Raw genomic sequence first — 13,921 nt, 5'->3', positions numbered from 1 at the left:
TTCCCCTCTCACAATCAGTCATAACTGAAAGCCAGACACTCTCAGGCACTAGCCGTTTCAAACATTTATCAAGACAGCAGCTCTTGAACCCTCTATATCTCTCTCTGTGATACTAGCGCTAACATGCTCAGGATTTGGCTTTACCTGGGAGCCAGAGATCTACCCGGTGAGGGCGAGGCTTTTGAGCGTTTGGGAGCGTTGTGGACGTTGGACAGGAAACTATGCAAATTTCAAGCATCCAACCTTCCTGCTGCAGTGAGAGGCTCTTTCCATGGACATCTGCCTCTTGGATTCCTCTCAACTTGCCTTCTGATAAAACATTTTGTGAGCTGCAGTTACCTTCGACAGCTACGAGGTGGCGCTACATTCAGGTCAGAGCACAAGTATGCAAAAATGTTACGGACTTTGGCCAGATTTATCGGTGGGTCTTGCATATTTTTTTCAGAGGCTAGAAATTGCCTAGAAATGCTTTTTAACATAGAGATGCTGGAGGTATAATGTCTGGTCGGGCCTCAGCCCTTTCATTGCCTGCCCAAAATAACATATTTATTACCAGCACATGTGAATGGCGACTCTGCTTTATGAAACTTATCATATATTAGGACAATGAATATAGCAGAAGGGGCGATTGAGATGTTTGCCTACGTATTTTTTAATTTCTATATATATGGCTGATTAATCTGTTCATGATATTTCCATTTTGTGACATGTTGAACTAAAATATATCCTGCTTGCAGAATACATAAGTATTTGCACTGCGTTGGCCGGGAATCGAACCCGGGTCAACTGCTTGGAAGGCAGCTATGCTCACCACTATACCACCAACGCCCTCTGTCATTTATGCTTATTATTGTGTCTCTTTACTTTCAAAGTAAAGGGTGGATCCTTTGACGATCCCTCTCTTGTATTTCAGCAGACACAGATAGTTGAGAAGTCTTTTCTCACATAGCTGGCGCAAGCTTGCGCTTTTCCTTTCTGGCAGCGTGGAAATGACAGCTTGGTCCTTGGAAGGAAAATAAAGCAAATTTAGCAGAGGATGGTTTCGATCCATCGACCTCTGGGTTATGGGCCCAGCACGCTTCCGCTGCGCCACTCTGCTCCTCTGTGAAAGTGTTCTCTTTATGCAGATGAGGAGCATTCAGTGGAGTGACGTGGGCGTTCGGGACGTGAGAGGACGTTGGACAGGAAACTATGCAAATTTGAAGCATCCAACCTTCCTGCTGTAGTCAGAGGCTCTTTCTATGGACATCTGCCTCTTGGATTCCTCTCAACTTGCCCTCTTATGAAACATTTTGTGAGCTGCAGTTACCTCCGATGGCTACAAGGTGGCGCTACATTCAGGTGAGAGCACAAGTATGCCCAAAATGTTAGTGACTTTTGCCAGATTTATCGGTGGATCTTGCATATTTTTTTCAGAGGCTAGATATTGCCTAGAAATGCCTTTTAACATAGAGATGCTGGAGTTATAATGTCTGGTCGGGCCTCAGCCCTTTCATTGTCTGCCCACTGTAACATATTTATTACCAGCACATGTGAGTGGTGACTCTGCTTTATGGAACTTATCATATATTAGGGCAATGAATATAGCAGAAGGGGCGATCGAGATGTTTGCCTACGTATTTGTTTATTTTTTTATATATGGCTGATTAATCTGTTCATGATATTTCCATTTTGTGACATATTGCATTAAAATATATCCAGCTTGCAGAATATATAAGTATTTGTACTGCGTTGGCCAGGAATCGAACCCGGGTCAACTGCTTGGAAGGCAGCTATGCTCACCACTATACCACCAACGCCCTATGATCTGTATGCTCTCGGTTCTAAACATTACGACCCTGAGTGCAATGTCTATCTTGCACCAGCTTCAACGGTGCATTTGGTTTAGATACCAACATGAAAAGCAGTAGAAAGTTTTTAGCAGAGGGTAAGGAACTGGGATTGAAACCAAGGTCAAAGCTGTGCGGAAGAGAAGAATGGAAAGCAGTAGTACAAATAATAGATATGAACATATAGATGCAGCATGGGAAGCAAAGCAGGGAAGAGAAAGAGAGAACATTCCAGGAAATGCCCAGGAGATAGATAATAGCACAACTAAAAGGGAAGAATGAAATTCAAAGCATGCCCAGAAAAGTGTTTGAAGGTCCCACCAGTCATTTATGCTTATTATTGTGTGTCTTTACTTTCAAAGTACAGGGTGGATCCTTTTACGATCCCTCTCTTGTATTTCAGCAGACACAGATAGTTGAGAAGTCTTTTCTCACATAGCTGGCAAAAGCTTGCGCTTTTACTTGCTGGCAGCCTGGGAATGACAGCTTGGTCCTTGGAAGAAAAATCAAGCAAAATTAGCAGAGGATGGTTTCGATCCATCGACCTCTGGGTTATGGGCCCAGCACGCTTCCGCTGCGCCACTCTGCTCCGTTGTGAAAGTGTTCTCTTTATGCAAATAAGGAGCATTCAGCAGAGTAGAGTGGGATTGGTCGGGCTCTCACCTCATTTGCCTAAGTATATCGCAAGGCATGCTGGGTGCAGAAAAACTTAATCTTCCCCTCTCACAATCAGTCATAACTGAAAGCCAGACACTCTCAGGCACTAGCCGTTTCAAACATTTATCAAGACAGCAGCTCTTAAACCCTCTATATCTCTCTCTGTGATACTAGCGCTAACATGCTCAGGATTTGGCTTTACCTGGGAGCCAGAGATCTACCCGGTGAGAGGCTTTTGAGCGTTTGGGAGCGTTGTGGACGTTGGACAGGAAACTATGCAAATTTCAAGCATCCAACCTTCCTGCTGCAGTGAGAGGCTCTTTCCATGGACATCTGCCTCTTGGATTCCTCTCAACTTGCCTTCTGATAAAACATTTTGTGAGCTGCAGTTACCTTCGACAGCTACGAGGTGGCGCTACATTCAGGTCAGAGCACAAGTATGCAAAAATGTTACGGACTTTGGCCAGATTTATCGGTGGGTCTTGCATATTTTTTTCAGAGGCTAGAAATTGCCTAGAAATGCTTTTTAACATAGAGATGCTGGAGGTATAATGTCTGGTCGGGCCTCAGCCCTTTCATTGCCTGCCCAAAATAACATATTTATTACCAGCACATGTGAATGGCGACTCTGCTTTATGAAACTTATCATATATTAGGACAATGAATATAGCAGAAGGGGCGATTGAGATGTTTGCCTACGTATTTTTTAATTTCTATATATATGGCTGATTAATCTGTTCATGATATTTCCATTTTGTGACATGTTGAACTAAAATATATCCTGCTTGCAGAATACATAAGTATTTGCACTGTGTTGGCCGGGAATCGAACCCGGGTCAACTGCTTGGAAGGCAGCTATGCTCACCACTATACCACCAACGCCCTCTGTCTTTTATGCTTATTATTGTGTCTCTTTACTTTCAAAGTAAAGGGTGGATCCTTTGACGATCCCTCTCTTGTATTTCAGCAGACACAGATAGTTGAGAAGTCTTTTCTCACATAGCTGGCGCAAGCTGGCGCTTTTCCTTTCTGGCAGCGTGGAAATGACAGCTTGGTCCTTGGAAGGAAAATAAAGCAAATTTAGCAGAGGATGGTTTCGATCCATCGACCTCTGGGTTATGGGCCCAGCACGCTTCCGCTGCGCCACTCTGCTCCTCTGTGAAAGTGTTCTCTTTATGCAGATGAGGAGCATTCAGTGGAGTGACGTGGGCGTTCGGGACGTGAGAGGACGTTGGACAGGAAACTATGCAAATTTGAAGCATCCAACCTTCCTGCGGTAGTCAGAGGCTCTTTCTATGGACATCTGCCTCTTGGATTCCTCTCAACTTGCCCTCTTATGAAACATTTTGTGAGCTGCAGTTACCTCCGATGGCTACAAGGTGGCGCTACATTCAGGTGAGAGCACAAGTATGCCCAAAATGTTAGTGACTTTTGCCAGATTTATCGGTGGATCTTGCATATTTTTTTCAGAGGCTAGATATTGCCTAGAAATGCCTTTTAACATAGAGATGCTGGAGTTATAATGTCTGGTCGGGCCTCAGCCCTTTCATTGTCTGCCCACTGTAACATATTTATTACCAGCACATGTGAGTGGTGACTCTGCTTTATGGAACTTATCATATATTAGGGCAATGAATATAGCAGAAGGGGCGATCGAGATGTTTGCCTACGTATTTGTTTATTTTTTTATATCTGGCTGATTAATCTGTTCATGATATTTCCATTTTGTGACATATTGCATTAAAATATATCCAGCTTGCAGAATATATAAGTATTTGTACTGCGTTGGCCGGGAATCGAACCCGGGTCAACTGCTTGGAAGGCAGCTATGCTCACCACTATACCACCAACGCCCTATGATCTGTATGCTCTCGGTTCTAAACATTACGACCCTGAGTGCAATGTCTATCTTGCACCAGCTTCAACGGTGCATTTGGTTTAGATACCAACATGAAAAGCAGTAGAAAGTTTTTAGCAGAGGGTAAGGAACTGGGATTGAAACCAAGGTCAAAGCTGTGCGGAAGAGAAGAATGGAAAGCAGTAGTACAAATAATAGATATGAACATATAGATGCAGCATGGGAAGCAAAGCAGGGAAGAGAAAGAGAGAACATTCCAGGAAATGCCCAGGAGATAGATAATAGCACAACTAAAAGGGAAGAATGAAATTCAAAGCATGCCCAGAAAAGTGTTTGAAGGTCCCACCAGTCATTTATGCTTATTATTGTGTGTCTTTACTTTCAAAGTACAGGGTGGATCCTTTTACGATCCCTCTCTTGTATTTCAGCAGACACAGATAGTTGAGAAGTCTTTTCTCACATAGCTGGCAAAAGCTTGCGCTTTTACTTGCTGGCAGCCTGGGAATGACAGCTTGGTCCTTGGAAGAAAAATCAAGCAAAATTAGCAGAGGATGGTTTCGATCCATCGACCTCTGGGTTATGGGCCCAGCACGCTTCCGCTGCGCCACTCTGCTCCGTTGTGAAAGTGTTCTCTTTATGCAAATAAGGAGCATTCAGCAGAGTAGCATGGGATTGGTCGGGCTCTCACCTCATTTGCCTAAGTATATCGCAAGGCATGCTGGGTATAGAAAAACTTCATCTTCCCCTCTCACAATCAGTCATAACTGAAAGCCAGACACTCTCAGGCACTAGCCGTTTCAAACATTTATCAAGACAGCAGCTCTTGAACCCTCTATATCTCTCTCTGTGATACTAGCGCTAACATGCTCAGGATTTGGCTTTACCTGGGAGTCAGAGATCTACCCGGTGAGGGCTTGCCCGGTGTGAGACTTTTGAGCGTTTGGGAGCGTTCTGGACGTTGGACAGGAAACTATGCAAATTTCAAGCATCCAACCTTCCTGCTGCAGTGAGAGGCTCTTTCCATGGACATCTGCCTCTTGGATTCCTCTCAACTTGCCTTCTGATAAAACATTTTGTGAGCTGCAGTTACCTTCGACAGCTACGAGGTGGCGCTACATTCAGGTCAGAGCACAAGTATGCAAAAATGTTACGGACTTTGGCCAGATTTATCGGTGGGTCTTGCATATTTTTTTCAGAGGCTAGAAATTGCCTAGAAATGCTTTTTAACATAGAGATGCTGGAGGTATAATGTCTGGTCGGGCCTCAGCCCTTTCATTGCCTGCCCAAAATAACATATTTATTACCAGCACATGTGAATGGCGACTCTGCTTTATGAAACTTATCATATATTAGGACAATGAATATAGCAGAAGGGGCGATTGAGATGTTTGCCTACGTATTTTTTAATTTCTATATATATGGCTGTTTAATCTGTTCATGATATTTCCATTTTGTGACATGTTGAACTAAAATATATCCTGCTTGCAGAATACATGAGTATTTGCACTGCGTTGGCCGGGAATCGAACACGGGTCAACTGCTTGGAAGGCAGCTATGCTCACCACTATACCACCAACGCCCTCTGTCATTTATGCTTATTATTGTGTCTCTTTACTTTCAAAGTAAAGGGTGGATCCTTTGACGATCCCTCTCTTGTATTTCAGCAGACACAGATAGTTGAGAAGTCTTTTCTCACATAGCTGGCGCAAGCTTGCGCTTTTCCTTTCTGGCAGCGTGGAAATGACAGCTTGGTCCTTGGAAGGAAAATAAAGCAAATTTAGCAGAGGATGGTTTCGATCCATCGACCTCTGGGTTATGGGCCCAGCACGCTTCCGCTGCGCTACTCTGCTCCTCTGTGAAAGTGTTCTCTTTATGCAGATGAGGAGCATTCAGTGGAGTGACGTGGGCGTTCGGGACGTGAGAGGACGTTGGACAGGAAACTATGCAAATTTGAAGCATCCAACCTTCCTGCTGTAGTCAGAGGCTCTTTCTATGGACATCTGCCTCTTGGATTCCTCTCAACTTGCCCTCTTATGAAACATTTTGTGAGCTGCAGTTACCTCCGATGGCTACAAGGTGGCGCTACATTCAGGTGAGAGCACAAGTATGCCCAAAATGTTAGTGACTTTTGCCAGATTTATCGGTGGATCTTGCATATTTTTTTCAGAGGCTAGATATTGCCTAGAAATGCCTTTTAACATAGAGATGCTGGAGTTATAATGTCTGGTCGGGCCTCAGCCCTTTCATTGTCTGCCCACTGTAACATATTTATTACCAGCACATGTGAGTGGTGACTCTGCTTTATGGAACTTATCATATATTAGGGCAATGAATATAGCAGAAGGGGCGATCGAGATGTTTGCCTACGTATTTGTTTATTTTTTTATATATGGCTGATTAATCTGTTCATGATATTTCCATTTTGTGACATATTGCATTAAAATATATCCAGCTTGCAGAATATATAAGTATTTGTACTGCGTTGGCCAGGAATCGAACCCGGGTCAACTGCTTGGAAGGCAGCTATGCTCACCACTATACCACCAACGCCCTATGATCTGTATGCTCTCGGTTCTAAACATTACGACCCTGAGTGCAATGTCTATCTTGCACCAGCTTCAACGGTGCATTTGGTTTAGATACCAACATGAAAAGCAGTAGAAAGTTTTTAGCAGAGGGTAAGGAACTGGGATTGAAACCAAGGTCAAAGCTGTGCGGAAGAGAAGAATGGAAAGCAGTAGTACAAATAATAGATATGAACATATAGATGCAGCATGGGAAGCAAAGCAGGGAAGAGAAAGAGAGAACATTCCAGGAAATGCCCAGGAGATAGATAATAGCACAACTAAAAGGGAAGAATGAAATTCAAAGCATGCCCAGAAAAGTGTTTGAAGGTCCCACCAGTCATTTATGCTTATTATTGTGTGTCTTTACTTTCAAAGTACAGGGTGGATCCTTTTACGATCCCTCTCTTGTATTTCAGCAGACACAGATAGTTGAGAAGTCTTTTCTCACATAGCTGGCAAAAGCTTGCGCTTTTACTTGCTGGCAGCCTGGGAATGACAGCTTGGTCCTTGGAAGAAAAATCAAGCAAAATTAGCAGAGGATGGTTTCAATCCATCGACCTCTGGGTTATGGGCCCAGCACGCTTCCGCTGCGCCACTCTGCTCCGTTGTGAAAGTGTTCTCTTTATGCAAATAAGGAGCATTCAGCAGAGTAGAGTGGGATTGGTCGGGCTCTCACCTCATTTGCCTAAGTATATCGCAAGGCATGCTGGGTGCAGAAAAACTTAATCTTCCCCTCTCACAATCAGTCATAACTGAAAGCCAGACACTCTCAGGCACTAGCCGTTTCAAACATTTATCAAGACAGCAGCTCTTAAACCCTCTATATCTCTCTCTGTGATACTAGCGCTAACATGCTCAGGATTTGGCTTTACCTGGGAGCCAGAGATCTACCCGGTGAGAGGCTTTTGAGCGTTTGGGAGCGTTGTGGACGTTGGACAGGAAACTATGTAAATTTCAAGCATCCAACCTTCCTGCTGCAGTGAGAGGCTCTTTCCATGGACATCTGCCTCTTGGATTCCTCTCAACTTGCCTTCTGATAAAACATTTTGTGAGCTGCAGTTACCTTCGACAGCTACGAGGTGGCGCTACATTCAGGTCAGAGCACAAGTATGCAAAAATGTTACGGACTTTGGCCAGATTTATCGGTGGGTCTTGCATATTTTTTTCAGAGGCTAGAAATTGCCTAGAAATGCTTTTTAACATAGAGATGCTGGAGGTATAATGTCTGGTCGGGCCTCAGCCCTTTCATTGCCTGCCCAAAATAACATATTTATTACCAGCACATGTGAATGGCGACTCTGCTTTATGAAACTTATCATATATTAGGACAATGAATATAGCAGAAGGGGCGATTGAGATGTTTGCCTACGTATTTTTTAATTTCTATATATATGGCTGATTAATCTGTTCATGATATTTCCATTTTGTGACATGTTGAACTAAAATATATCCTGCTTGCAGAATACATAAGTATTTGCACTGCGTTGGCCGGGAATCGAACCCGGGTCAACTGCTTGGAAGGCAGCTATGCTCACCACTATACCACCAACGCCCTCTGTCATTTATGCTTATTATTGTGTCTCTTTACTTTCAAAGTAAAGGGTGGATCCTTTGACGATCCCTCTCTTGTATTTCAGCAGACACAGATAGTTGAGAAGTCTTTTCTCACATAGCTGGCGCAAGCTGGCGCTTTTCCTTTCTGGCAGCGTGGAAATGACAGCTTGGTCCTTGGAAGGAAAATAAAGCAAATTTAGCAGAGGATGGTTTCGATCCATCGACCTCTGGGTTATGGGCCCAGCACGCTTCCGCTGCGCCACTCTGCTCCTCTGTGAAAGTGTTCTCTTTATGCAGATGAGGAGCATTCAGTGGAGTGACGTGGGCGTTCGGGACGTGAGAGGACGTTGGACAGGAAACTATGCAAATTTGAAGCATCCAACCTTCCTGCTGTAGTCAGAGGCTCTTTCTATGGACATCTGCCTCTTGGATTCCTCTCAACTTGCCCTCTTATGAAACATTTTGTGAGCTGCAGTTACCTCCGATGGCTACAAGGTGGCGCTACATTCAGGTGAGAGCACAAGTATGCCCAAAATGTTAGTGACTTTTGCCAGATTTATCGGTGGATCTTGCATATTTTTTTCAGAGGCTAGATATTGCCTAGAAATGCCTTTTAACATAGAGATGCTGGAGTTATAATGTCTGGTCGGGCCTCAGCCCTTTCATTGTCTGCCCACTGTAACATATTTATTACCAGCACATGTGAGTGGTGACTCTGCTTTATGGAACTTATCATATATTAGGGCAATGAATATAGCAGAAGGGGCGATCGAGATGTTTGCCTACGTATTTGTTTATTTTTTTATATCTGGCTGATTAATCTGTTCATGATATTTCCATTTTGTGACATATTGCATTAAAATATATCCAGCTTGCAGAATATATAAGTATTTGTACTGCGTTGGCCGGGAATCGAACCCGGGTCAACTGCTTGGAAGGCAGCTATGCTCACCACTATACCACCAACGCCCTATGATCTGTATGCTCTCGGTTCTAAACATTACGACCCTGAGTGCAATGTCTATCTTGCACCAGCTTCAACGGTGCATTTGGTTTAGATACCAACATGAAAAGCAGTAGAAAGTTTTTAGCAGAGGGTAAGGAACTGGGATTGAAACCAAGGTCAAAGCTGTGCGGAAGAGAAGAATGGAAAGCAGTAGTACAAATAATAGATATGAACATATAGATGCAGCATGGGAAGCAAAGCAGGGAAGAGAAAGAGAGAACATTCCAGGAAATGCCCAGGAGATAGATAATAGCACAACTAAAAGGGAAGAATGAAATTCAAAGCATGCCCAGAAAAGTGTTTGAAGGTCCCACCAGTCATTTATGCTTATTATTGTGTGTCTTTACTTTCAAAGTACAGGGTGGATCCTTTTACGATCCCTCTCTTGTATTTCAGCAGACACAGATAGTTGAGAAGTCTTTTCTCACATAGCTGGCAAAAGCTTGCGCTTTTACTTGCTGGCAGCCTGGGAATGACAGCTTGGTCCTTGGAAGAAAAATCAAGCAAAATTAGCAGAGGATGGTTTCGATCCATCGACCTCTGGGTTATGGGCCCAGCACGCTTCCGCTGCGCCACTCTGCTCCGTTGTGAAAGTGTTCTCTTTATGCAAATAAGGAGCATTCAGCAGAGTAGAGTGGGATTGGTCGGGCTCTCACCTCATTTGCCTAAGTATATCGCAAGGCATGCTGGGTGCAGAAAAACTTAATCTTCCCCTCTCACAATCAGTCATAACTGAAAGCCAGACACTCTCAGGCACTAGCCGTTTCAAACATTTATCAAGACAGCAGCTCTTGAACCCTCTATATCTCTCTCTGTGATACTAGCGCTAACATGCTCAGGATTTGGCTTTACCTGGGAGCCAGAGATCTACCCGGTGAGGGCGAGGCTTTTGAGCGTTTGGGAGCGTTGTGGACGTTGGACAGGAAACTATGCAAATTTCAAGCATCCAACCTTCCTGCTGCAGTGAGAGGCTCTTTCCATGGACATCTGCCTCTTGGATTCCTCTCAACTTGCCTTCTGATAAAACATTTTGTGAGCTGCAGTTACCTTCGACAGCTACGAGGTGGCGCTACATTCAGGTCAGAGCACAAGTATGCAAAAATGTTACGGACTTTGGCCAGATTTATCGGTGGGTCTTGCATATTTTTTTCAGAGGCTAGAAATTGCCTAGAAATGCTTTTTAACATAGAGATGCTAGAGGTATAATGTCTGGTCGGGCCTCAGCCCTTTCATTGCCTGCCCAAAATAACATATTTATTACCAGCACCTGTGAATGGCGACTCTGCTTTATGAAACTTATCATATATTAGGACAATGAATATAGCAGAAGGGGCGATTGAGATGTTTGCCTACGTATTTTTTAATTTCTATATATATGGCTGATTAATCTGTTCATGATATTTCCATTTTGTGACATGTTGAACTAAAATATATCCTGCTTGCAGAATACATAAGTATTTGCACTGCGTTGGCCGGGAATCGAACCCGGGTCAACTGCTTGGAAGGCAGCTATGCTCACCACTATACCACCAACGCCCTCTGTCATTTATGCTTATTATTGTGTCTCTTTACTTTCAAAGTAAAGGGTGGATCCTTTGACGATCCCTCTCTTGTATTTCAGCAGACACAGATAGTTGAGAAGTCTTTTCTCACATAGCTGGCGCAAGCTTGCGCTTTCCCTTTCTGGCAGCGTGGAAATGACAGCTTGGTCATTGGAAGGAAAATAAAGCAAATTTAGCAGAGGATGGTTTCGATCCATCGACCTCTGGGTTATGGGCCCAGCACGCTTCCGCTGCGCCACTCTGCTCCTCTGTGAAAGTGTTCTCTTTATGCAGATGAGGAGCATTCAGTGGAGTGACGTGGGCGTTCGGGACGTGAGAGGACGTTGGACAGGAAACTATGCAAATTTGAAGCATCCAACCTTCCTGCTGTAGTCAGAGGCTCTTTCTATGGACATCTGCCTCTTGGATTCCTCTCAACTTGCCCTCTTATGAAACATTTTGTGAGCTGCAGTTACCTCCGATGGCTACAAGGTGGCGCTACATTCAGGTGAGAGCACAAGTATGCCCAAAATGTTAGTGACTTTTGCCAGATTTATCGGTGGATCTTGCATATTTTTTTCAGAGGCTAGATATTGCCTAGAAATGCTTTTTAACATAGAGATGCTGGAGTTATAATGTCTGGTCGGGCCTCAGCCCTTTCATTGTCTGCCCACTGTAACATATTTATTACCAGCACATGTGAGTGGTGACTCTGCTTTATGGAACTTATCATATATTAGGGCAATGAATATAGCAGAAGGGGCGATCGAGATGTTTGCCTACGTATTTGTTTATTTTTTTATATCTGGCTGATTAATCTGTTCATGATATTTCCATTTTGTGACATATTGCATTAAAATATATCCAGCTTGCAGAATATATAAGTATTTGTACTGCGTTGGCCGGGAATCGAACCCGGGTCAACTGCTTGGAAGGCAGCTATGCTCACCACTATACCACCAACGCCCTATGATCTGTATGCTCTCGGTTCTAAACATTACGACCCTGAGTGCAATGTCTATCTTGCACCAGCTTCAACGGTGCATTTGGTTTAGATACCAACATGAAAAGCAGTAGAAAGTTTTTAGCAGAGGGTAAGGAACTGGGATTGAAACCAAGGTCAAAGCTGTGCGGAAGAGAAGAATGGAAAGCAGTAGTACAAATAATAGATATGAACATATAGATGCAGCATGGGAAGCAAAGCAGGGAAGAGAAAGAGAGAACATTCCAGGAAATGCCCAGGAGATAGATAATAGCACAACTAAAAGGGAAGAATGAAATTCAAAGCATGCCCAGAAAAGTGTTTGAAGGTCCCACCAGTCATTTATGCTTATTATTGTGTGTCTTTACTTTCAAAGTACAGGGTGGATCCTTTTACGATCCCTCTCTTGTATTTCAGCAGACACAGATAGTTGAGAAGTCTTTTCTCACATAGCTGGCAAAAGCTTGCGCTTTTACTTGCTGGCAGCCTGGGAATGACAGCTTGGTCCTTGGAAGAAAAATCAAGCAAAATTAGCAGAGGATGGTTTCGATCCATCGACCTCTGGGTTATGGGCCCAGCACGCTTCCGCTGCGCCACTCTGCTCCGTTGTGAAAGTGTTCTCTTTATGCAAATAAGGAGCATTCAGCAGAGTAGAGTGGGATTGGTCGGGCTCTCACCTCATTTGCCTAAGTATATCGCAAAGGCATGCTGGGTGCAGAAAAACTTAATCTTCCCCTCTCACAATCAGTCATAACTGAAAGCCAGACACTCTCAGGCACTAGCCGTTTCAAACATTTATCAAGACAGCAGCTCTTGAACCCTCTATATCTCTCTCTGTGATACTAGCGCTAACATGCTCAGGATTTGGCTTTACCTGGGAGCCAGAGATCTACCCGGTGAGGGCGAGGCTTTTGAGCGTTTGGGAGCGTTGTGGACGTTGGACAGGAAACTATGCAAATTTCAAGCATCCAACCTTCCTGCTGCAGTGAGAGGCTCTTTCCATGGACATCTGCCTCTTGGATTCCTCTCAACTTGCCTTCTGATAAAACATTTTGTGAGCTGCAGTTACCTTCGACAGCTACGAGGTGGCGCTACATTCAGGTCAGAGCACAAGTATGCAAAAATGTTATGGACTTTGGCCAGATTTATCGGTGGGTCTTGCATATTTTTTTCAGAGGCTAGAAATTGCCTAGAAATGCTTTTTAACATAGAGATGCTGGAGGTATAATGTCTGGTCGGGCCTCAGCCCTTTCATTGCCTGCCCAAAATAACATATTTATTACCAGCACATGTGAATGGCGACTCTGCTTTATGAAACTTATCATATATTAGGACAATGAATATAGCAGAAGGGGCGATTGAGATGTTTGCCTACGTATTTTTTAATTTCTATATATATGGCTGATTAATCTGTTCATGATATTTCCATTTTGTGACATGTTGAACTAAAATATATCCTGCTTGCAGAATACATAAGTATTTGCACTGCGTTGGCCGGGAATCGAACTCGGGTCAACTGCTTGGAAGGCAGCTATGCTCACCACTATACCACCAACGCCCTCTGTCATTTATGCTTATTATTGTGTCTCTTTACTTTCAAAGTAAAGGGTGGATCCTTTGACGATCCCTCTCTTGTATTTCAGCAGACACAGATAGTTGAGAAGTCTTTTCTCACATAGCTGGCGCAAGCTTGCGCTTTTCCTTTCTGGCAGCGTGGAAATGACAGCTTGGTCCTTGGAAGGAAAATAAAGCAAATTTAGCAGAGGATGGTTTTGATCCATCGACCTCTGGGTTATGGGCACAGCACGCTTCCGCTGCGCCACTCTGCTCCTCTGTGAAAGTGTTCTCTTTATGCAGATGAGGAGCATTCAGTGGAGTGACGTGGGCGTTCGGGACGTGAGAGGACGTTGGACAGGAAACTATGCAA

General features: G+C 43.9%; 11 non-coding genes across 11 annotated transcripts; all 11 read right to left on the bottom strand.

Moving 5' to 3' along the window:
- Positions 1 to 756: 756 nt before the first annotated feature.
- On the bottom strand, positions 757 to 828 carry TRNAG-UCC (transfer RNA glycine (anticodon UCC)). Its single transcript has one exon. It is a non-coding gene; the product is annotated as a tRNA-Gly (tRNA).
- An 899-nt stretch (positions 829 to 1,727) lies between these two features.
- On the bottom strand, positions 1,728 to 1,799 carry TRNAG-UCC (transfer RNA glycine (anticodon UCC)). Its single transcript has one exon. It is a non-coding gene; the product is annotated as a tRNA-Gly (tRNA).
- A 1,497-nt stretch (positions 1,800 to 3,296) lies between these two features.
- Positions 3,297 to 3,368, bottom strand: TRNAG-UCC (transfer RNA glycine (anticodon UCC)). Its single transcript has one exon. It is a non-coding gene; the product is annotated as a tRNA-Gly (tRNA).
- Positions 3,369 to 4,267: 899 nt separating this feature from the next.
- On the bottom strand, positions 4,268 to 4,339 carry TRNAG-UCC (transfer RNA glycine (anticodon UCC)). The gene has a single exon. It is a non-coding gene; the product is annotated as a tRNA-Gly (tRNA).
- A 1,512-nt stretch (positions 4,340 to 5,851) lies between these two features.
- TRNAG-UCC (transfer RNA glycine (anticodon UCC)) lies at positions 5,852 to 5,923 on the bottom strand. Its single transcript has one exon. It is a non-coding gene; the product is annotated as a tRNA-Gly (tRNA).
- Positions 5,924 to 6,822: 899 nt separating this feature from the next.
- TRNAG-UCC (transfer RNA glycine (anticodon UCC)) lies at positions 6,823 to 6,894 on the bottom strand. The gene has a single exon. It is a non-coding gene; the product is annotated as a tRNA-Gly (tRNA).
- A 1,497-nt stretch (positions 6,895 to 8,391) lies between these two features.
- On the bottom strand, positions 8,392 to 8,463 carry TRNAG-UCC (transfer RNA glycine (anticodon UCC)). Its single transcript has one exon. It is a non-coding gene; the product is annotated as a tRNA-Gly (tRNA).
- Positions 8,464 to 9,362: 899 nt separating this feature from the next.
- On the bottom strand, positions 9,363 to 9,434 carry TRNAG-UCC (transfer RNA glycine (anticodon UCC)). The gene has a single exon. It is a non-coding gene; the product is annotated as a tRNA-Gly (tRNA).
- A 1,501-nt stretch (positions 9,435 to 10,935) lies between these two features.
- Positions 10,936 to 11,007, bottom strand: TRNAG-UCC (transfer RNA glycine (anticodon UCC)). Its single transcript has one exon. It is a non-coding gene; the product is annotated as a tRNA-Gly (tRNA).
- An 899-nt stretch (positions 11,008 to 11,906) lies between these two features.
- TRNAG-UCC (transfer RNA glycine (anticodon UCC)) lies at positions 11,907 to 11,978 on the bottom strand. The gene has a single exon. It is a non-coding gene; the product is annotated as a tRNA-Gly (tRNA).
- A 1,502-nt stretch (positions 11,979 to 13,480) lies between these two features.
- Positions 13,481 to 13,552, bottom strand: TRNAG-UCC (transfer RNA glycine (anticodon UCC)). Its single transcript has one exon. It is a non-coding gene; the product is annotated as a tRNA-Gly (tRNA).
- Positions 13,553 to 13,921: the final 369 nt, after the last annotated feature.

The sequence above is a fragment of the Lissotriton helveticus genome, chromosome 11 (genome assembly GCF_964261635.1).
Source record: "Lissotriton helveticus chromosome 11, aLisHel1.1, whole genome shotgun sequence".
Classification (NCBI taxonomy): domain Eukaryota; kingdom Metazoa; phylum Chordata; class Amphibia; order Caudata; family Salamandridae; genus Lissotriton; species Lissotriton helveticus.
The sequence above is the reverse complement of the archived record's forward strand: the minus strand, read 5'-3'. Positions and strand labels throughout refer to the sequence as shown.